Raw genomic sequence first — 24544 nt, 5'->3', positions numbered from 1 at the left:
CGCTCCATTTGGCGTGTGCTGGTTGTTGTTCCCTGTGATAATAATGGGAAATGAGGCTGAGAAGAATAAGGCAGCTCCCCAGTGACAGCCACAAGCTTCTGTGCATGCCATGGGACAAGCAGCATTGTTGGGAACCATGAAAGTGGTCACTTGTACTCATGAAAGGGACAGTGGTGTCTGCTGGTGCATGCCTACACAATGAAAACCCACCTGGGCACAGGGGGACAAATGCCAGTCTTCAAAGTGAGGCACACAGGGAAGCCAGCTCCTCCAAAGCAGGCACCCTGCCTCTGGAGTACTACCTTTTTTGTTTCTTCTTCCTTTTTTCCACTGAGTTATATAGAAGGGGCATCTCTAAAGACACCTCATCCTACTAGAGCAGAGAGGTCTTCAGATTGTTGAATCTCAGAGAATATATTACATACGTTTGATATTGAAAACAACATCAATAATGCAGCATGAGCTGCCTTGAGCAGGGCTCCTCACGTTGTGCTTCCTGACTCGCAATCAGCCATCCAGGCTAACTGGGAAATGTGTTTTCTAGGTGGCAGCTTCTGAAAAAGCTGCACTGAAAATAAATGAATAAACCCCTGCGCCGAGTGCCAATGGTTTAAACAAAACATCACTGCAGCAGAACACTCTTCCTACAAACTTTGAACATTTCAAATGTATGATACAGCTTTGTGAAAGCTGCTGGTTTCTATTTTAGACCATGATTAAACTGAGACTAATTTGATAAACTACTTTGTTTTTCATTAATAAACCCAGCTATGGGTAACTCAACCCAATTCCGAAGGAGCACATCCATCTGTCCTGACCATGCTTTTGCTGAGAACATTCCGGGTTCAGAACAACATTTCCCATCAAACCCAGGAGAAGCCACTGGTGTAAGCAAAGCCTGGGCATGCAGGACACTCACTAAGGATGCTAAAGATTTCTGTTTGGGGCCCTACTTTTAGTCAAGTGCCACACTCACTGGGAAATGTTGTCATGTGTGGAGATCCCCACTCTAAACAGAACACCCCGCACTACCATATGCCAGCGCACCCCTCGTGGGCTGCCCGTGCTGCAAAGTGAACACACTCCTTTACCAACAGTTGGCTGGTTTAGAGCAAATCTCAGTTTCCATAAGGGGAAAAAACCCACCCAGCCAATGTTTCCCAATGAGAAAGAAGTTCTGAAACTGCTCTTTGATGAAATAATATCTGATTTGAATCAAAGATAGTAACACCTGTCCCCAAGCCCCAGCGCGCAGTATCGAGTCTCTGCAGATGAAGTCTAGCCAAAGTTTTGCTTGGGATTAGATCAATTCCAACAACAGCTTTAACAGACACATGTCGAATCCTGACTGACCTGGATTTCTCCTCAAAGATTAATCCTTAGATGTGGTGAGCTTTAACTCTTTGCTGGGTGGACCACGGTTACAAGCAAAATGCTGCACCCTGTGAGCTATAGATACGGTGTGTGTAGGTTCCTGCTGCAGAGGTGACTGGCTGCATCACACACACGTATCTACATCCCATCCACTGATTTTTCATCACAAGTTTTACACAGTTAGTTGGGTTTTTAAATGCAGAGTACAGCTGGGTGTCAATTATGTGAATAGGCAATGGTTTATAGTGAAACGGAGGAGATTAATGGAATTCCCATGCTGGAAGACAGAACTGCTGCTAGATCTCAACGTGTGCATCTCAAAGCAGGACACCCGTTTAGCTTTCACATCTCTCAATGGCAGAGAGTGAAATAATTAATCAGAAACAGTGGCTGCTACTTAGGAAGCTAATTTTTCTTCTTTCTCAGACACTCCACAACACTTAAGGTTCAAGAATCCACCGGAGTTATTGCAATAACATTACAGTAGGACACCTATCTGAGTTCTCAGTTAAACCAGAACAGCTCCAGTGAATAATTCCGCTGATTTGAGGATTATTACTGAAGAATGCACTTCAGACTTAATTCCCTCAGTTAATATTGTGTCATTCCATTATGCTGATGGCAAACAAACCGTTTGGGTAATGCCATCCATTTCCCAAGGAATCCATGCCTGTGTAATTACCCACAATCAGCTGGAACACAGATGGCATCGTATGATCCAAAAGCACTTTATGGAAACATTGAAAGCATGTTATTAACATCCCATAATAACTGTTTAACGCTACCTCCCCACCCCTCTTCTGCACAAACACGCAACACAGCTGGATGGGAGAGGAGAAGGCAGCATTTAACTGAACACTGTTATGAAAGATTTTCAGTTGTTGGATTTAATCAATTCATAAATGAGCTTAAAAATAACAGACTCCAGTGTGGCAACACAAGCACTGCTGGTGAGAGTTCAGAATTAACACTGATTTCAGAGTGACTCATCCTCATCCAGCTCAGCTTTAGGGACTGGGCAGTGTGGAGAGACACTGCTCGGAGGAGGAACCTGTCTTTGGCCTGGTTATCCAAAACAGGTATTTCTGCTTGACAGTTTGTTTTATTCCTCAGTAGATGTGTGCTACTGGTCTAAACAAAGGCAAAAATTTACATCACTGTGAGGGTGCTGAGGCGCTGGCACAGGGTGCCCAGAGAAGCTGTGGCTGCCCCATCCCTGGCAGTGTTCAAGGCCAGGTTGGACACAGGGGCTTGGAGCAACCTGCTCTAGTGGAAGGTGTCCCTGCCCGTGGCAGGAGGTTGGAACTGGATGAGCTTTAAGGTCCCTTCAACCCAAACCAGTCTGGGATTCTGTGATTTAACAGCAACAGACAAGAGTTTGAATGGGAAGTCGATTAATCTCTCAAATGAAAACACTTGCAAGTCATTAGATGCCATCAAGCTCTTTCAAACCTAATTTTTCATTACTAAATAACCCAGTTTAAACAACCTTTTCTTGACAGTTGCTGAGACTCCCCTCCTAATTTCATCCCATCTCTGCCCATTTAGTTAACAGTGAGCAGGTCCCTTGGTCCGTAACTGATTTAGAAAGAAATCAAAACCACGATCAACCCAACAGACTTGTTGGAGATTTATTGTGATGATAAATGAATATCTACAATACCAGGGGCTGGGCTGCAGTACCCACCGACGGCGGCAGCGCGGGGATCAACACCATTCCTCTCCCACTAACATCTGCTTGAGAAGGACAGGCCGCGGCGGGGGCTGGATGTCCAAATCCTCATGGAATCAAGTGTGAGCCCTCCAGTGTGATCTCAGGCGGGGAGATGGACCCTGGGGAAGACCAAGAGAGCTTTAGATAAAAATTCCAGTGAAAAGGAGACCCTTTGCATTGCAATGACTGAAGAGACAACGTGCCACCGGTCAAGGTCCTGGCAAGAACATTGCTGGAGAAGATAAAGCCAAGAGAGATCAATTTAGAGGTGACAAATGAGTTCAGAAACAGAAGCTGGTCAAATATCACATCACCAGCACTTCTGATATAGTGCTCAGTATCAGACAATGGGCTGCTGGACATCTAGAGTGGGGAGCACTAGATGAATACTCCATGTGAGAACTGGAACAAGGGTGGGAAAACCAGAATGAGCTAATGGTCATGTCTATGTATCGCACACAATTAGCTGGAGTTATTTTAGGTACACAGGTTTCTATCAGATTATAACATCAGAGCATGTGGAAGGAAAATACAGAACAGTTCTAGAAATGATGCTGTGCTCTGGGGGTTGTGAACTCAGGCTCAGATCCCTTTCAGAAGGAAGCTGGCAATTCAATATACCTGAGCTCCGCAGGACCCAGTCAGAGCAGTGCTGGTTCATCACTGGTGTTCATCCATGTACCTGTACAATCTCTCATGGCAAACTGGGAGACAAGACAACAGTGGGAGATTTTGTCTTCTGAAAGGAAAGAGCTGCAGAGATACACATACAGGGTTGAAGTTGTACCCTGATACAAAAGACAAAAGTAGAGCGTTGCTGTGGCTGGTTTTAGTTAAAAAGACAAGGGTTTTGTGAGTCAGAGCAGCAGTTCTAAGGTGCAGTAGCACTAACTTCAGTAACAGGAGGTCATCACTTTAGCAACAGGAGGTCATCCTGTAGACCTGGGGCTTCCCGAGGCCCTGAGGCAGCTACAGCAGTGAATTTACTGAGCGTGAACTTACACAATAGCTGGGTTCACACTGAGAATGATCTTACACATGGGACGGGCCAGGAGTCATCCCTGAAGTCATGCTGAGGTCTGATGACAGCCAGAAACACCCCACAGCTTGGGTTGGAAAGGACCTTAAAGCTCATCCAGCTCCAACCCCCTGCCACGGGCAGGGCCACCTTCCACTAGAGCAGGTTGCTCCAAGCCCCTGTGTCCAACCTGGACTTGCAATGTCTCTGTTAAAAGTTACTAATGGACACAGTGAGAAAAAGAAACAAACGAAAATTGCACTTATTTGTAAATATTGCTGTACTTTGCTTATACGCTTGGCTACAAAGTTTTGTCTGTAAACATCATAAAAGCTACCGAATGTACCAACTAGTACCCTAGGGACATGAGTGGTGACTCTTCACACCTAATCGACACCATAAGAACCAAGAAGTGAAAACACCAGCTTACAGATTCTGCACATTTTAAGTTACACACTGAATAAAATACATGGTAAAAGAAAATGTAGAAATGTTGAGCAAGCAGAAAAGGATTGGAAAAAAAGGACAAAATGTTGTTGGCCAACTTCATCAGAGACAAAAGCTCCAATACATCTCATAAATAATGCATCTCTGCTAGGAAGGTGTCCCTGCCCGTGGCAGGGGGTTGGAACTCGATGAGCTTTAAGGTCCTTCCAACCCAAACCAGTCTGTGATTCTATGAACAGTCGGGCACAGCCACATCCCCTCACAGCCTCACCCACAGCTCACTGACACCAGGCTCTTCCCTTGATTCCACTGGGATAGGAATCATAGAATTGACTGGGTTGGAAAAGAGCTTTAAGCTCTTCAAGTCCAACCGTTCCCAGCACTGCCAAGGCCACCACTAACCCACGGCACTGAGGCCTCGGCTACACGGTGTGTGAACACTTGCAGGGACGGTGCCTCCAGCCCTGCCCTGGGCAGCCTGTTCCAATGCCTGAGCACCCTCTGGGGAAGGAATTGTTCCTCAGCTCCATCTAAACCTCCCCTGGGGCAGCTTGAGGGGTCGCTGCTCTTTCCCAAGGGATCTCTTCCAGCTCCTAGGGGCAGGGGATGACACCCCTGAGCTGCACATGGGCACAGGTCAGAGGCACCTCCCTGTGCCACCTCATCTCCAGGGCAAGTGCAGCTGGAATGTTAGGAAAAAACAGAGAAGCAGTTACAGAGAATGAGCAGAGCGGAGCTGGTCCAGTGCTTTGAAGAAAAGCAGCCTATGAAGTTTTAAGTACCATATTTAGTCCTTATAATATGAAGATTAGTTATTTTCCAGATGCATGTCAAAACATTGCCACCTTGAAAGAATGTTACATGTGGAAGCAAATTCCTATTCAGCCATGGCTGCACCAAACACAAGGGAATTCACCCCCCTGTGATACTCTATTTCCTTGCATTTGCTTCTGGAACATAGAGAGCCCATCCTGATCAGCCAAAATGTGCTCAGGACGATGGGTTGTCAGCTTGGAGAGCAGAACTGAGATGTGCTCCTGTAAATCACAGCCTGAGCACTGAGGTCCACAGAGAAGGACCCCACTGACACTTGTGCTGTGGAGCAGCGTCATGCTGCTTGCACTTCCTGCTGCTATTAGTTATTGCAGTTTTGCTTCTAATTTCAGAAATGGCTCTTTCTGCCCTTTATCTCTTCAAGGGCATTTCTAATTCTGAATGGCTAGTTTGGCATTTTGCTGACATAACTCGGAAAAGATTGACTATCCCTGTGTTTCTCTAAGGAGAAATTAAAGGTTAAGCTGAAAATGCATTCCCCATCCCTGGCAGTGTTCAAGGCCAGGTTGGACACAGGGGCTTGGAGCAACCTGCTCTAGTGGAAGGTGTCCCTGCCCGTGGCAGGGAGTTGGAACTGGATGAGCTTTAAAGTCTGGGATTCTATGATTCTATGAACCAGCACATCCTAGCTATTGGAATACTCAGTATTTACACAGAAAGGGAAAAATACTCCAGTTCTATCTGGTTAAGTACATATATTTTCAACTATAAAGAAAAGACCTGTTTTAAAAAAGATTTTAAAGCCAAAGCAGCCCAGCCTCTGAAGATGACTGAATACATCCTAAAGCAAAATGGGCTCCTAGATAGTGAAACTGAAATAAATACCCCTCATGAACCCTGCAGTGACAAAACTCACGCTTCTCAAAGGAGAGGCACAGCAACAAGTCGGGAGGCAAATGCTGAAGGCACAGAGGGAAGCACAGAGTGAGGGGTGAGAAATGCCCGTGTGCCATGGAACAAACCAGGTCCTGCCGTGCTGAGGCCACGCAGCTCCTGCCGACCTTGCCAAGGTGATCCCATCAGTAGGTGCCTCTGCATTAACCAGATGTGCGTGGCTGGGAATTTTTAAGCTATAATCTGATCTTTTAAAGCTGATTTGATTTGAGATGCTGCAGTCAATTTACTTGGCACACAGACACCCATTTCTCTGTAGTTTCACAGACCAGCTCAGTAAGAGGGTTTAGGACTTCCATGAGCCATGGCAAAACCAAACCTGCTCTGAAATATTTCATGCTTTGAAGGGAATAAGAGGATACGGATGTTTCAAGCTCATTTTAACACTCAGACGATCCATTACTCTGAGAAAAGCTTATTTCCAACACAAAAGCTCTATAACTTTTTTTTAACAAGACCAGCAACGAGAAGACAGGCTGATGGGAAGCCTCATTCAGTTTGTGCACATGAGCATATCGAAGACACAATTCCAGGTACTTACGAGCATAACATAAATTGTCCCTTCTAATGCTACACTACATGTTATAAACACCACATTGAAGATGAACACAACTGGAATAGTTTTTTAACTATAAAAATCATTGGGATGAGCAGCTCAGAAGGTGGACCATCCAAACCAAGTGTGTATGTGATGAGAGAGTTGACAGAAGTTAAACCATGTTACAGAGCCTCCTGCCACCATGAATGACAAAGACACACAGAGGATTACATCCCCAACAGCACCATGTGGCCTAAACCCGCCTACAAAAGCCACCTAGGGACCAATATACAAATCACTGTAAAAACCCCATAACTCCCCCCACAACAGCAGAAGTGCTGTCACAGGAGTCTCCTGTGGCTCACTAGAGCTGAGCAGCAGCTCTGAAAGCTCTTCTGATGTTTGCTGCTCCCTAGGCATGAGGTCCTGAAGGCCCAGGCCCTCCTGGGAGCACACCAGCACTGGCATCAGAACACACCAGCAGAGCTGAGGCTCAGGTCAGTTTGCTGGTTTTGCTGGTTCTGCTGGGACAAAACTGGGACAAAACTGGGACAACCTCAGGACACATAAATGGGAAAAACGGAATCTCAGCAGCTGCTTCTGCTCGTGCTCTCTCCTTGAGTCACTACATTTTACTTGCTGGAGTTCACTTCCGTGGCCAAGTCCCTCATTCTAAATCTACAATAGTAGATTTGGATTAGATATAAGAAGCTCTTCCCTGTGAGGGTGCTGAGGCGCTGGCACAGACTTTTCCCAGAGAAGCTGTGGCTGCCCCATCCCTGGCAGTGTTCAAGGCCAGGTTGGACACAGGGGCTTGGAGCAACCTGCTCTAGTGGAAGGTGTCCCTGCCCGTGGCAGGGGGTTGGAACTGGATGAGCTTTAAGGTCCCTTCCAACACAGACCAGCAATAGCTGTGGCTGCTCCGCTCCTGGGTAACCCGAGTGTATCAATGTTTTAACAAAAAATATGTACCAACTGTGCAGATCCACATGGATCACCAAAGCCATAGGAGCAGCCCATGCCCCAGCTGCCATGCCGAAGCTCCAGTGGCCACCTGCACAGGCACCTACTCACCAGCAGCAAAGGACTTCCCAGCCTGACCCATGAGCAGTGTTTGGGTAGCAGACATGTCCTCAGTGAGACCTTGCACCTAACTGTGCAAAGGATGTGAGAAGGTACATCTGAATCTCAGCTTCACAGAGTACAGCTGAAGGTTTGGATGCCTGTGTCATTAACTGCTTAAGGAGATGTAGTAACATGATGTGTGAGAAACTCTAGCCAGGGATGGGGGTAGAAACAGAGGAGGAATTACTGCTAAAATGAGGAGATTCATGGCTGTGAGCTCCAAGGACCAGAGCTGGGGCTGGCAGCGTGTGATGTTCTGCTGGAGACCTGTGAAAAAGCAGTAAAGTGTAACATATATACAAATCTGCTGATAACAGAGGATTATTTAGGTCAATTAAGATGAGAGCGGAATATAAAGCAAGAAAAAGTAAGACAAAATAAAATAATAAATTCAAACGAGAAAAACAGGTAACTAAGCAACAGTATGGGAAAGTACAAGATAATCTATGTTTAAAAATACAATCTGACATATCCTGCAAACAGAGATTTAGAAGGAAAGACCAAGTCATCACTGAGGACCTGTCGTGTATGCAGCTAGGTAAATAAGACATTAGATCGTAGCAGCAGGAGATGGGAGATAAGCTGAAAAGCATTATAACCTTGCAGAGAGATGAGTGGTAGGTATTCATTACGACATTCATATTCATCTAAAGGAAACATAATTGCTGTGACCAGGTAATAAAAGATTGGGGACCTGTGATTTTGTGAAGAGCCATCAGACAAGCAGTTAGAAAATGACTGATATTATGTAGGAAAAAAGGATGTTTCATTTACTTCTTCACACTAATGCAAGAACAAGAAGCTGCCCTGTGTGGCACTGGCAGATGACAGTTACACGGTGCTTCCAGTGGAAGAGGAATGTTCCACTGTGTATCACACCCCACAGACCCTGGCAGCAGCTCCCCATTGTTCTGCTGCCCCGGGCTCAAACCACCACAAGCCAAATTCAATGGGGGACAAAAGCAGAGCCAGGAGGTGCAGGGTGACAGTGGCAGAGCTGGCAGCATCCAGCCTCAACGTGACCTGTGACAGCGATCTTAGAAGGTGTAACACCAACTCTGCTAGAGGTCCCCTTCCTCCAGCAACCAGAGCAGCAGCACAACAGGTTGGGCTGCAGATGCCTCCCAGGTTTGTCCAGAGCAGGACCATTTCACTCTGCAACCCTTGCTTTGATATACATGGCACAAACCCATTACAAACGAGGATCCAGAGCATTCCCAGGGCTGGCATATGGTTAGTGATGTAGTCTCTGTGACATCCTGCAATACCAGCCCTCCGAGGTGACCTGCTGGAATCCGTGGAGCGGGATGTGGTAAAGAACTGTTCTAACCAGCAGGTGTAGCACCTACAGCAGCCCTAGAAAGGAGAGTGTTCAGGGATCCTGGCTTCCCCACTCTGTTCTGACTTTTACATATTTGGGCTGTGGAAAGATGCTAAAAGAAATAAAATACATTGCATCAAAATTATACAGCCTGTCTTTGTAGTTCACAGGGGCTGCTGCTGTTGGAGGCGGGGGTGTGTTGTTTGTTTGGGTTTTTTTGGAGGGTTTTTAAGAGGCTTATAGTAAAACTGGCTGCAATTTCAGTCTATTTTCAGCTACATATAATTAGTAAAATCCAGCTTCATTTCTCGCGGTTAACTATCATTTCTACACAGCACTGGATGTATAATTAAACTTTCACACTGCTTCACTTCTTTAAAGCATTCTCACTACATAGTCAAGAGTTCTCCAGTAACTAACTCTGCACACACAGCTCATGGAGGAGCTCCTCCCCCTGCAGCCTCCCCATTGCTTCCATCAGGGGATCATTTCACTCTGAGTTCTGCTCCTCACACACTAACGGTGAAACTCAGCTGATGCACATGGGTGGATGCTCACCTCCCTGACCCCACTGACTCTCAGTCCATGAAGCCCGTGCAGGGTAATATTCTGCTTTATTATCGCCTATAAATAGGGCCGTGGAGCCTCCCAGTCTAACCACAGTGTGATGAGGAGGTTGGTGACATTGTTCTTGTTTCTGGTGACACCTCACCTTAATCCCAGCTCTCACTGAGCACGCATTATGGAGCTAATGTGTCTCTACATCAGTTTTTAAACTTGTACTCAATTAAATCACCCACAGAAAAACCATCACAGTACATCTCCCTGGTGCTGCCCAGCAGCACAGGAGCATCCCAGCGGCAGTCGGGTTAGATCAGTTGCTTTTCTGGCCTCCAACCAGCACCAACATCACCTCAGAGTTCCCCATTCAGAGCCAAAAAAGTGTCAGTGCTCAGCACAGCATTTAAAAACGTTTACTGAAATCTCACATGTTGGACCCAAGAGCAGGTTGGATGCACATTGCACTTTTGGGCCATGGGGCTCCACGATGGAGAGGAGAATGTGAATGTGAACACAGGTTACAGGTAGTTTAAGCCCATTTTGATTTGACAGAAAGGAGCGCTGCAGGCACTGGATGAGGCTCAGGAGTTGACCTCAGCATTGCCCTGCACCAGGCTGTAGTTAGGAAAGAACTAAAACATATTTACATGGCCATAAAGAACATGCACACAATGTCCAAGACCATATTTTTCCCTTGACAACAGTTTGCTACTGCAATATAATTAAACTTACGATCCTGTTCCTACTGAAATCAGTGACAAAATCCCCTCCTCAGAGGCACAATAAAATAAATACTGTTGTATTACGAGTGTAACAGCCCCAGGAAAGGGGGAGGAGAGTGCACCCAGTGACACACGCACTGTGCAGAGCCACCACCCCGGCTCCACGCACCCCTCCAAGGCACCACTCCAGCGGTGGGCAGCTCCTGCTCAGCCCCTCCGCACCCTCTGCCTTTGCTTGTGCCAAAACTGATCAGCTGGTTAAAGAATAGGCCAAGAAATACATTTTAGCAGCAAAATTCACCAACAGAATGTGTGTGATGAACTCTCAGAGGCCGTGGCTCCCAGCACAAAGCAGCGTGCCACCTCCGCCCCACACAGCAGCAACGTATTCCCCGTTCAGATTCAGACTTTCTGTGCACAACCTGCATCAGGTGTCAGGACTGAAACAACAACATGTCCTGGCCCTTCATTTAAGGAGAATATCAGCCCTTCTGGTTCCCTTGGTTTCAATTTCTGTATCAAAATCCCATGTGTAAAAGCCAGTGCATGAGGCCACAGCACGGGCAGGTTGGCCTGGAGCAGACCTGCTTGGCTGAGGAGGGGCAGAGAAGGAGCCCGGGGCCCAGGCACCGGGGCTGGGCCAGCAGCCTCCCTGCGCTCCTGCCTGCAAAACGCGGAGCCCAGCACGTCCCTGCTGCCTCCTGAGCTGTGCATGCACTGGATGAGGCCTCAGCTGCTGCCCTCGGGGCTGTCAGCTCCCCCTGCAGCGTCCTGTGCAGTGGATGGAAGGTTGAGCTGGGATGAGACCTCTGCAGCACCAACCCCTAAAGATCACAGGACCCCAGACTGGTTTGTGTTGGAAAGGACCTTAAAGCTCATCCAGCTCCAACCCCTGCCACGGGCAGGGACACCTTCCGCTAGAGCAGGTTGCTCCAAGCCCCTGTGTCCAACCTGGCCTTGAACACTGCCAGGGATGGGGCAGCCACAGCTTCTCTGGGCACCCTGTGCCAGCGCCTCAGCACCCTCACAGGGAAGAGCTTCTTCCATGATACTATGATTTGACACCCGGTTCTGCAGGTTCAAGATGACAACAAAGCTTCCAAGAGCAATCTCTGACTGTGCATCCGAACCACTGAAACGTGGTGTTGAAGTGAGCACAAATAGAGCTGCTACAACTCCAGCAAATAAACACCAGCGCAGAGCCTGGAGAAGCACCAGGCCTGAGTGATGGCGAGATCCAGGAAGGCGAGGGAAGCGGAGCAGACGCTGAGGGGATGCTCTAACAGGGAATCAGTGGCTGCTTTGCTGCAGGGTGCACAGGAGCAGTGCAGGAGGGAACACAGCCGCTCCCCACCACCTCACCCCCCAGTCTGGGAGAGGAGAACAGGCAGAATGTCCCTGTCCATCGGGACAAGCTTCCCGGACATGTCGGCACCCCCTTCCCGTGCTGTGTCCCTCCTGCTCCCCACCCGGGCCAGGGGATGCGGGAAGGAGTTGCATCCCGAGCTCCCTGCCCTCGGAGAGGGAAGGAGCTGTCACCGTGATCTGCCCGGCACTTGCCTTAGAGAATCCACGCAGCCCGAGCCCTGCACCACAGGAACGCCAGCACACGCTGCTACGGACGGAATTCAGCTCCCAATGTACTTTAATGAGATCTAAACATCCTTCCAGCCAAGAAACGCGTTAGGGAAGGATTGGGGAGAGCCTCTGCTCACCTTTGCCTCACCTCCAGCGGCGCGGCGCCTCCGGCTTGTCACGGCTCCAGCTCCGAGGGGCTGTGACTCAGCAAAGGGAGCCGCTTCCCATTTTTCAGATGGAATTTACCAACCCGTGCCAGCGTTACGGGGAGGATCTGCTTCCCGGATCCACTCCTCTGCCAGCCTCTCCTGAGGTATTTCCACTGAACCCTCCCCATCTGCTTACATGATGGCAACAGGAAACGGCTTCTTTACGGGGAAAAAAATCAAATGCGAGCCTGCACGGGAGTCAGGCTGAGCGAGCAGCAGATAATCCCAACCCCTGTCTGCACCGTGCCTAAGGGAAAAGGAGGTGTCTTGCTATCAGCCTCGGAGTTCGGCTGCTCCCAGTCAGGCATCCTCAGCCCTGCGAGCTCGGAGGGAGCGCAGCCGCGGCCCCAGGTCCCGGCAGGCTGGTGGAGGGGAGATGCAGCCAGAGCAAGGCAGCAGCCCCCGTTCCTGCCCTGCCACCTCTGCCCACCGAGCATCCCGCCGGCCATTACACAGGCCTGGACCACTGGAGGGGCAGCCCTCACCTCACACCCCATGGCTGGGCTCTGAATGAGCCCTGGCACATGGCAGGGCCATGGGGAAAGAGCTCTTCATCCCAGCCACAGCCCTTGCTCATGGGTAAGGGCTTATGCCTCTCCCACGCTATAAATTGCATGGAGAAGCTACACATGGAAATCTCCATGCAGGATTTCAGGGGAGAGGCTGAGCCTACCTAAGGCTGCAGGTACAGGCTGCACAAACCTGGCTCTCGCTGTTAAAAGACTGAACTCCAATAGCTCAGGAACAGAAAAGCTCATCAACATCTTAAAATCCCAAGCCTGTTCCAATGTAAACCCCACTGTCTTGCACTAACCTCAGCAGCCTCAGTGGCTCCTCCTTAGGCAACACACACTCCGGTGCAATGCACTGCCTGCAGCTCCAGCTGCGCATCAGGCTCCAGGCACAAACCCGACAGCCACCATCTCGTACTTGTGCTGCTCTCCCTCTCTGGTCCCTGCCAAGAGGATGTACCTGAATGGGATGCACAGGGCTCCCCTGAGCCCCACGAACCCACGGCAGCTCCCAGGCAGCACCCTGAGTGCTCCCAGCACCACTCCATCAATCCTACAAGATTATTTTCCTAATCCAAGATGTCCCAGTTCCCCACTACACCAGATAATACAGAACTGACTGCCCTCCTCCAGGCTATTCCTCAATGCTTTTTTACTCTCTCCCTTTACAACAAAGATCTGAAAGACGTTGCCACTGCCACCACGCACTCTGTCGGCTAATAACTCACACAAGCAAGCACAAGAGGGAAAGCAAAGGCCTGAGGTACTGCCCTGTTGTGCTCAGGGTGCAGCAGGCAGTGGGGCACTGCCATGGACAACACTCAGCACAGGCAGATGGGGACATGCCCATGGGGCCAGGGATGCTGCAGCCCCAGCCCTGTGGGAGCCCTCTCCCTGTCCACTCCAAGACCTGGCCCATGACATTTCAAACCATGAGCAAGTGGAATTATTCAGACGAATGCTTAGCCCATTGCTATGGAGAAGGAAAGCTGGAAATTTACTTACAGAAGCATCAAGTGCTTGTGAGTTCAGCCCATGACAAATCAGCAAACATGTACTTGAACTACATAAAGTCTTTCCCTGCAAGTTTTTAATTAGAAGCAAGGCTGCAGCTGTCATTTACATCCAGGATTTGCTTGTTTTGTTCCACTTGCTACCACAGCGGAATCCCAGTCATCGCCTGCACATCTCAGTGGGTTTAATAAAGTCCTCATGGTTACAAAACATCTGACCATCAGGTGCTGAGATGCAGGTACTCCAGCAGCAGGCACGGAAAGATGTGAGATTTTCACATCTCTGCAGCTATAAATGGAGATTTTCCACCCCCTGCCATGGGCAGGGACACCTTCCACTAGAGCAGGTTGCTCCAAGCCCCTGTGTCCAACCTGGCCTTGAACACTGCCAGGGATGGGGCAGCCACAGCTTCTCTGGGAAAAGTCTGTGCCAGCGCCTCAGCACCCTCACAGGGAAGAGCTTCTGCCTCAGAGCTCATCTCAGTCTCCCCTCTGGCAGGTTAAAGCCATTCCCCTTGGCCTGTCCCTACAGGCCCTTGTCCAAAGCCCCTCTCCAGGTTTCCTGGAGCCCCTTTAGGCACTGGAGCTGCTCTAAGGTCTCCCCTTCAGGAGCCTTCTCTTCTCCAGGCTGCCCCAGCCCAGCTCTCTCAGCCTGGCTCCAGAGCAGAGCTGCTCCAGCCCTCGCAGCAGCTCCGGGGCCTCCTCTGGACTCGCTCTAACTCTTTCCTACTCTAATTATTTGGCAGAGGCAGCCCAGTGATGGGCTCTGTGTGGCCGAGCACAACTCGCAGGCTCCATTTGCAGTGACATCCAGTTGGATCTTTACATCCTACCTGGATGTGAAGAGAAGATGATTTTGCTGGCAAACGGGCTTGTAGCCAGAGAGCTCTTATAAACAAACACACACTCAGGAGCAACGTACCCACGCAGCAGCTTTACACCCAGCGCAGCAGAGCACTCGAATCCCTCCCGTTGGGAGCGGCTGCAGTTGCTATGGAGCCCTGGACATGCTCTGCTGTGTTTCAGACCATCTCCTGCCTGCTGTGCAGCAGACAGTGACTGCAGCCCTGCTGCTGCTGCCGCCTCCTCTCAGAGCCTGGTTTTGATTAAGCAGAAAGGCAGCAACTCTGCTGCAGATCAGCGAATTGTATTTACAGCAAGATCTCCAAGGGCCAAAGGAACAAGTGGCAGGATCTGAAATGCACAGCTACTGTGCTGGCAGAGAATTTCTATGATGGATTTATTCATCAGTCATTTTAGTCATCACAGAATCCTAGAATGGTTTGTGTCGGAAGGGATGTTAAAGCTCATCCAGCTCCAACCCCTGCCACAGGCTGGGGCACCTTCCACTAGAGCAGGTTGCTCCAAGCCCCTGTGTCCAACCTGGCCTTGAACACTGCCAGGGATGGGGCAGCCACAGCTTCTCTGGGCACCCTGTGCCAGCGCCTCAGCACTGAATTACTTACATTTAGTTAAACCCAAGAGTTTAAAAGCCCTATTTTAATAATTTTCTTCCAAGAAGAATACATTTGTGTTGAGCAATAGGTTTGTATTGTGTCGGGGGAGGCTTAAAGGGAGAAGGAAGTGTCCCAACAAGGAGGACAGGTCTGGGATGTGTCAGTGGGCTGGTGCCTGAACTAAGCCAATGATTTGCTGTGTGCTGGTATAGGCAATGCCTCCATGGAAACCGACATAGCAAAGGAATCCAAACGAAATTCCAACCTGACCCCAGGAGGTGTCCGGTGCCGCAGCCACCGAGCAGCAGTGTCCCAGGCATATAAGCACGTATGAAATGAGGTTCAGAATGACACCCTTGAGCTAAGGAACCGAAGCTGAGTTTGATGACGAATCACTGATACACAAAATTGCCTGTTTTTAAAAGAGCACCCAAGGTTCTGTATGTGATCACCTCACCCACCATGGGGAAGGGGTCAATCTCCTCCTTCCCAGGTGAGGAAACATCTCCATTTCCATCAGTGAACATAACTGATATGTATGTCTAGGTCCTTAGGGTGAAATAGTGCTGAATGCTCTTAACAAAATAAAACATTTCAGGTCCTTGGTGTTGATCACCGTGGGGAAACAAATCTTTGTGAGGAAAAATTAGTTTTTCTTTTGCACAATTTGACTCCCCTTTACCTACAGGGCTTATACTCCTCATAGAGAGCCTCATACACAGCTCTGTGTATGCACCTATATGAAATATATATTAATTGTTTATTGTTATGGCATTAATAAACAAATCACAGCAATCTGGAGCACACAGCTCATAGCCAGTGCAAACACCTCAGCATATAATGCCAGCACTAAAGGTTATTATTACAGGAAGCTCAAAGGGTGGAACCTTCCCTGGTACCCCAGGGGACTTGAGGCTCCTCTGTTTGTTTATGCACCCAGAAGTGGGTTCTGATGCACAATTTGAAGCATCCAGCTGCTCTGCTCACAATTAGCTCTGTAATTAATCAGTTACGTACTCAGCTCGCCCAGCGTGAAGAGCTGTGGGATGGCTGCAGCACTAAGGCACACTGGGGACGGTGCGGCTGCCAGAACCGGAGCAGCTGACGGCCCGTCCTGTGGGTGACTGTTCAACACCCAGCACAGGCACGACCTCAGCAGCTGGAGCAGGCACAGCCCAGCACCGGGCTGGAGATACCCATGCTGGAGCACGCCATGGTGGCCATTGGGCATGTCCGTCCTTACCCCGAGTTACTCGGGAAAGTGAGGCGCTGGCACAGGGTGCCCAGAGAAGCTGTGGCTGCCCCATCCCTGGCAGTGTTCAAGGCCAGGTTGGACACAGGGGCTTGGAGCAACCTGCTCTAGTGGAAGGTGTCCCTGCCCGTGGCAGGGGCTGGAGCTGGATGAGCTTTAAGGTCCCTCCCAACACAAACCAGTCTGTGACTCTTACGAAAACACTGGCCCCACCTCTAGAACTGTTACAGCCACACACTGCATGATGCGCCTGGAGCTGTGAGCACAGGCACAGGGACTGCAACACAGGTTAAAGTTGTGATAAACAGAGAGAAGATACTGCCAGTGCTCTTAGATCATCTTAGATCACACCTGAGTTACTAGTACAGGGGTTGAAAGAAGTGATAAAGAGAGAATGGATGCTAAGGCAAATGAGAGGACGAGGCATTGAGCCCCAGGGTTGGCTGGAGGCAGGAGCATGTATTTCACAATTTCCAGGGTGGTTTTTACTAGTAATTGAATTACGTGGCTTCAGTTAGTGCTGGTGCACAAGAATCTCCTCAAGCTCTGTCCCAAAGCTGCACCTATTGTTTGAACAAACCCTTTTTCTCCCCATCTTTCACTCACGATTTGCACATTTCCATGTACATCTATTTCTGCGCAGACATTCCTTCCCAGAGGTACATCTACTCCTGAGCTGACTAACACTCCCCGATACCGCTGCTTGTTGATTGACACAGAAATACAAGCAGAGGAGAAATATTCATGCCTGTCTAATAGTCTTCAGTGTCAAATGCAGTCGAGTGGCTTCTTTTTAAGTGACAGTAATGATATTTTTAGTAGAAGCACCTATTTTTCTGTACTTCCACATGTTTATTCATAACACCGAGTTAATCAGCAACTTTTCCCTCTCACAGACTGCTCTTACAGTAACATACATCCAAACATTTCTGACAGCATCAGGGAGGTTGAAAGCAGTTACTATGTTAGATGGACAACCAAACCAGCCCTGTTACCAATGCCCAGCCCCTTGCCAATACCAGTCACTAGAGCAAAGCCAATGAATGAGCATCTCACTTGTTAGGAGCCATTTCAGATTCCTGTAAAGCATACAGTGCTGGTGTAAGTCTGCTCCTGTTGAGTATCTGGGCTCTCCAACCTCTAGCATTAGCTGACGGGAGAAATTTCTTCCATCTTTTTCTTCTACATGAACTCCATACACACAGAAAACACCCAACTTCTCATCTAGGAAAGGGAATGGATCATGGGCCATGAAGATCATTTGCTCTCCACTCTTGATGTTCCTCGTGAGAGGTTGCTAGAGCCCTTGAAGAGCAAACACAAGCCATGCTGCAAGGCCAGCCCCCGTCCCCAAGGTCTGCTGCATCCCTTGCCATACGTGCCTCCCTCTAGTCCTGCACAGAGATGGTGATAATGGAGGGAAAATAGAAAAGAGGATTTTAACACCGACAGTTTCCTCCTCCCCAGCAGACCCCAGACTCCCCTGAGCTCCCGGAGCCCCAGCTCTCCTGGCTGCCAGCAGCACAGGAGCACCAAAGAGGGCAGCCCTAGCACCCACACTGACTGGTGCACCAGGTACAGCATCGCCTCACTCTGCGTCCCCAGCACACTCCTGGGGCTCTCACACCATGAAGCTGTGTTCACAGCACAGACCATGAACAGCAGGGCAGTGGGGTATGTATTCTGCAAGTAAAAGAAGGGGGGGAAAAAGTTTTATGCCTACTTTTTACCTCAGTTTTTGCAAGTCCTTTACCAAGCCTCACACCACACAGCAGCAGAGCTTGCTCCAGCTGCCTGGGGTGTTCCGAGGGTTTTATTTACCTTCCTGCTCTTCTGTAGGTTTGGATGTGCCACCTCTGTCAATACCAAGTTACCAACATTAACTATAGGATTTGTCTCATCACAAATTGATGCCTACACCTGCACTACTCTATCAAATTCATTTTAGTTAAGACTGATGGTATCTCATCCTAAATAACAGGCAATGGTTGTAAACTAAAAGAGGGTAGATTCAGACTAGATAGAGGGAAGAAATGTTTTACAATGAGGGTGCTGAGGCGCTGGCACAGGGTGCCCAGAGAAGCTGTGGCTGCCCCATCCCTGGCAGTGTTCAAGGCCAGGTTGGACACAGGGGCTTGGAGCAACCTGCTCTAGTGGAAGGTGTCCCTGCCCGTGGCAGGGGTTGGAGCTGGAGGAGCCTTAAGGTCCCTTCAACCCAAACCAGGCTGGGATTCGATGATCTTTGTCAATACCAATCTGATCCTGGCCATCTACTGCCGTCCTGCTGCTTACCAGGCGCTGCTGGATTCAGTCACTCCTCCAGTTCAGATTTTCAATTTGAACAAACAAAATAATCATTTAAAAAAACCCCAAACAACAAAAACTAACCAAACAAACAAACCTCCAAAACCCCCCACATAAATAAAACTAAAACCAAAACAAAACCAAAATGAACGAAAAACCCCAAAACCAACTAAAACTTTAAAGGGAAAAGAGCACAGTTGTATTTTCCTGCTCCTACTCCTTATGACGAGTCTGACACCCAAACTCAGTCACTCTGCCCATCCTCTGTGCTCTCTGCTTTGCCCATCTCAGCCAGTTCAGACACCCTTACCCACCGCTTCATGCACAGGATGCACTCCAGGATCATGTGAAAGCATTCCTCGCTTTTCCATTCCTCTTCACATCTGTGCTATACCCCATTCCCTGGGGTGCTTGCTTCTCCACTGTTTTTGCTTAATCTGTGATTATAAAATCTTATTGGGCCAAACCCATAAGCCAGACTTTAACAACACACAAATATTTTAGTAAGAGGGGAAGGAAAAACATATCCCAAACCAAAGAAAGCAACAAAACTGCCTCTATTCAGGAACAGCCACCTGACAAAGCTCCTCAAACAGCCCTGTGGGGCTCTGCCTAAAACCAGGTCAGCCCTTCTGAGCCTGCTGGGCTCATTGACAGTGTAATGAGGGCACCTGGGAGCACACAACTGGGGTTTAACTCCTGCTAAGCTTGAGTGTATCCTAAGGGAAGGAAAACATGAGGAGATTTCCCTTCCGCTACAAGCCTGCAAACCAGCAAAGTCCAGAGCTTTGGCAGTGATGGTTTTGCCCCTGTAAATTACATAAACTGGTATCAGCAATACATGGAATTGGAATTTCTGTATGTGCAAATCCAGGCACCAGCCACATCTTCAGGAAAGCTTGGGGGAAGTAGGGAAAACTAAACCAAAATACCTCCCTTTGCCCCAAAAGCCTGCTTCAATTCTTTTCTAACTGTGCTGCGAAATGTTGCGATCTGTGGTCTCGGGATGTGAAACTCAGCCTTTACTATACTTTTTAAAGTGGACAAGGCTTTCTCAGCACCTAACCCATGGTTACTTGAGCTCTTCAACAATGAAAGCTGAATGAATTTAGAGTCTATATTATGGAGCAGGAAATAAATAAGCCAGGAGGTGAAAGCCCAGGAGCAGAGCAGGGCAGTGTCTGCGGAGCAGGGAGTGCAGACAGCCTCTCCCTGCGCCTTCACAGGCAAATCCAAATGGCACCTGAGAACACCAAGCACGGAACTCTGAGGGAAAAGAAGACACTAGCAAAAGGCAGAAGTGTCAAACCGCATCATGAATCCTCCCAAGCAACATAAATAATAGATCCTTCACTCCGGCGTGCCACGACTGCCTCAGCCTTGCAGGCCCAGCACCCTGAGGAACCACCGGAGCGAAGGGAAGTCTCCCCCAGCGCTCCGGGTTCTGCCCATCATGAGCCAACGTCCTGCTGGAAACACCAGGAGTTTGGTTACAAACCAAACCCATAGTGCTTCCTCCAGGGACAACTGGAAAAATCACAGCTTCTGCAGTAACAAGTTGTGATCCACCAGCAAAGCAAGATTTTAAGTAGCCATTCAGCACACTAGAAATCCTCAAACTGCTTTGATCAGAGAGAAGAGGCTTTAACTGCACCCATTATCTGAGATGAAATGGATTGATACTGACTGTTAAGGTTGTGTATTTTCCATTTAGCCATTATTAGTACAGACCCAGCTAATACCTTTTCCTTTAAGACCCTTTGCATTTTTACTTTATGTCATGGTTTAACCCCAACTGGCAACAAAGCACCATGGAGCTGCTGCTCCTGCCCTGGCCCGGTGGGATGGGGAGAACTGGAAAAAGGTCAAACCTGTGGGTTGAGATAAGAACAGTTTAATAATAGAAATAAAGTCAAATAGAATAATAACAATACTAATACTACTGTTACTAATAATCATAATAACAATGAAAAAGAGAGAGAGGAAGAAAGCTCAATAAACCCAAGTGATGCCCAATACAATTGCTCACCACGCGCTGACCGATACCCAGCCCAACCCAAGCAGTGATCAGTGGCTCTCGGCCAACTCTCCCAGTTCCTATACTGAGCATGGACTTCTCTGGTATGGAATATCCCTTTGGATGGTCCAGGTCAGGTGTCCTGTCTCTGCTCCATCCTGGCTTCCTGTGCCCCTCCTCACTGGCAGAGCATGAGACACGCAACTGGCTGTTGCTGGACCCACATTTTGGTTGGAAGCCAAGAGTCCTCAGACCCTGTTATTGGACCGCAGATAGGGGACAAACAGGGCCCCACTGGAGAGCAGGAGTTGAGCTGATCCTCGTTGGAGCAGCGGGGTTGCAGTCAAGGACTCTCCCCTGGGGCGGGGATGCCACCTGAGGTAACTCCTCGGGGTCGAGAGCCTTCATCTTGACTGGCGACGGAAACGTGGTTTAGGTGAATTCCCTTTAAACTTGAGCCTAAGTCAGTTGTGTAGTATTTGATTTCACTCAGCATCTAGAACTTGTAATTTACTAATGTTGTTGAAGTATTAAATGAATTAAGGTTATGAATAAGATTCCTTTGGGTCTTGTAACCTACCTAGGTTGGCTTTGTGGGCCTCCTTGGCAGTCACTAATAGCATCTAAACCTTGAAATCTCAACTAAGTGATCTAAAGGATTGATTGTGCATGTATACATATAATACTTTACACATAAACCATTGACCAAGTCTGGGCCTAGGAGAGGATCCAGCCACACCTGAACTCCCCTCTAAGAAGTTAATAGCTGAGGGTCCACGCAGGTGGGGAGTAGAAATTATCCTCTTTGAACTGCTGGAACTGCCGGGACAGTTTCTCCACAGCCGAGATGAAGGAAGAAGAGAGATCATCTTTGCATGGCAGGAACCTGCGAGCCACCTCATCCACCGTTGGTGGTGGTTCGTGTCTCCAGCTCATTGCTGCCAGTGTGCTGGCATACAGCGATGGTGCGCTCCGGAGCAGCTTCCACCACATGTGCTGTGTGCATGGGACTTCCTCTGGCTCTGTGGGTGGCTGCGTGTCCTTTGGGTCAGAATAAACCATCTCTAGCACAGCCAGCTCCCTCAGGTACTGGATACCTCTCTCCACTGTGGCCCACTTGCCTGGGCAACATATATCTTCCTTGTAGGGATACCTTTCCCTCACGGCTGACAGGAGTGGCCTCCAGAGGCTGAAAGCTTGTGTCCCTCTCCCGGTCACCTTGTCAATGAGCCTTTCCCTAGCAAATGATCCCAGCCGCTTGACTTGCCTCCCCTCTAGCTCCAGACTGCTGCCCCATTGTCCCAGTGCCGGAGCAGCCAAGTGGTGATGTGCTCACCTGCACGACGTCTGAAGTCTCACCGTGTATGGCACAGCTCACCTAGGGACAGGGAGGGAGAGGGCACCTCTGGTTCAGCTGCGCCACCCATTGCTGGGGCTGAGTAGCTGCAGTGCCTGTCACTGGGGTTTGAGTAGCCACAGTGCTTGTTGCTGGGGTTCGAGTAGCTGCAGTGCCTGTGACTGGGGTTTGAGTAGCCACGGTGTTTGTCACTGGGGTTGGAGTAGCTGCAGTTCCTGTTGCCAGAGTTTGAGTAGCCACAGTGGGAGCTGGAGTAGCCGCAGTGCCTGCTGCTGGGGTCAGAGTAGCTGCAGTGCCTGTTATGGGGGTTGGAGTAACCACAATGCCTGTTGCAGTGGTTTGAGTAGCCACAGTGCTTGTCGTGGGGGTCGAAGTAGCTGCACTGCCTGTTGCAGGAGTTGGAGTAGCTGCAGTGCCTCTCGCAGGGGTTGGAGTAGCTGCAAATTGTTGCTTAACCCTAAAAAAGATCTGAACCAAGTTCACCAACACGCGGGCTCCCAGCAATAGGACCAAGCTGGTGCCAGCAGCCCAGGGACGTTTGGCACATTCCGAATTTTGCCCCCCCCGCTGCGATCGGCCTGGTGGAGCGGGGGCAGATGTGCGAGGAGGTGTCCATAGGTTGGCTCCCCGAGAACAGGTTGAAGGTGCAGTTAGTTACAGCTCCCAACAGATGGCTCCCGAAGTGAGAGCCGCGCACACGGCGCCGGTCAGCTCCTGCACCGCCGCCGCGGTCACACCGTACGCCAGCACCACGAAGTACACCAGGATGATGACCCTGCGCAGGGCCCCGCGGAGCTGAACCGCGCCGCCGGGCACACGTACAGCAGTGGGGCGCTGCGGGCCGCCGCGCAGGAGCGGCGACAGCGAATACACCAACACCCCGAGCAGCGACTGCCGAACTAGCACAGTGGCAGCTGGGGACGGGCTCCGGGCAGACCTGTTGTTACCGCAACCCTTCGTGCCCCTCGCTGGGTGCCAAAAAGGGCTGTCGTGGTTTAAACCTGGCTGGCAACTTGCACCAGGCAGCCGCTTGCTCACCCCCCGGTGGGATGGGGAGAGCTGGTAAGGGTGAAACCCCTGGGTTGAGATAAGAACAGTTTAATGGTTGAAATAAAGTAAATACTATTATAATAATAATGACAGTAAGGAAAAGGGAAAAGAGAGGAATAAAACCCAATAAACACAAGCGACGCCCAATACAATTGCTCACCACCCGCCGACCAATACCCAGCCCAATCCCAGCAGTGATCTGAGCCTTCCAGGTAACTCCCCCCCGTTTTTATACTGGGCATGACGTGCTGTGGTATGGAATAGCCCTTTGGCCAGTTTGGGTCAGGTGTCCTGTCTCTGCTTCCTCCCGGCTTCTTGTGCCCCTCCTCACTGGCAGAGCATAGACTGAAAAGTCCTTGATTTAGAGTAAGCACAACTTAGAACACTAAACCATTGGTGTGTTACCAGCATTGTGCCCAGACTCAAACCAAAACACAGCACTGCACCAGCTACTAGGAAGAGAATTAACTCTATCCCAGCCCAAACCAGGACCTTTACTAACTTCATGCAAATATTTCCTTTGCCTGTAGCTTCCTCTGACTTTGTGTGAATACAAACTAGAGATCTTGAAACCTCAGTGATCATGACACAATCCCCAGCAGCACAACCTGACTCATTCCCACATCGTGTTTCCTGCCAGCTAGCTTCAGCGCAGCGCATCTGTCACCCCATTTTCCAGACAGGGAAAGGCTCTGTGGGAAGTGGGTGGAAGAGCTGAGAACTGAGTGCGGTCGCTCCCGACACCTGCAGGTTCGCAGCCAGGTACTCCCTGTTCTGCTCATCCTCCCTTAGACATTCGCAGATGCTCTCACCATCTTCTATTGAACTGAACCATATATGTAACTGGGCTTCCCATCCAATGTCTCCCAAGGAATCCTGTCAGGATAATCTGGCCATACCTGGCATGCAAGAAGCAATTACGATATTCATATAATCCCAGACTGGTTTGTGTTGGAAGGGACCTTAAAGCTCATCCAGTTCCAACCCCTGCCACGGGCAGGGACACCTTCCACTAGAGCAGGTTGCTCCAAGCCCCTGTGTCCAACCTGGCCTTGAACACTGCCAGCGATGGGGCAGCCACAGCTTCTCTGGGCACCCTGTGCCAGCGCCTCAGCACCCTCACAGGGAAGAGCTTCTGCCTCAGAGCTCATCTCAATCTCCCCTCTGGCAGGTTAAAGCCATTCCCCTTGTCCTGTCCCTACAGGCCCTTGTCCAAAGCCCCTCTCCAGGTTTCCTGGAGCCCCTTT

The 24544-nt window shown here is 49.5% G+C and overlaps 1 protein-coding gene across 20 annotated transcripts in view; it reads right to left on the bottom strand.

Annotated features, from left to right (window-relative positions):
• JAKMIP3 (Janus kinase and microtubule interacting protein 3) overlaps nt 1–24544 on the bottom strand; it is a 74723-nt gene that overhangs the window by 44895 nt on the left and 5284 nt on the right. For 18 of the 20 annotated variants that reach the window (XM_030486397.1, XM_032919935.1, XM_030486396.2 and 15 more), the window contains exon 2: nt 3062–3207. The gene's annotated coding sequence lies outside the window, so the exon portion shown is untranslated. Of the gene's footprint in view, nt 1–3061; nt 3342–12263; nt 12344–24544 lie in introns of those variants that run through there. The other 2 variants (XM_030486382.1, XM_030486381.1) reach the window with 2 other exon arrangements.

The sequence above is a fragment of the Strigops habroptila genome, chromosome 5 (assembly GCF_004027225.2).
Source record: "Strigops habroptila isolate Jane chromosome 5, bStrHab1.2.pri, whole genome shotgun sequence".
NCBI lineage: Eukaryota > Metazoa > Chordata > Aves > Psittaciformes > Psittacidae > Strigops > Strigops habroptila.
The sequence above is the reverse complement of the archived record's forward strand: the minus strand, read 5'-3'. Positions and strand labels throughout refer to the sequence as shown.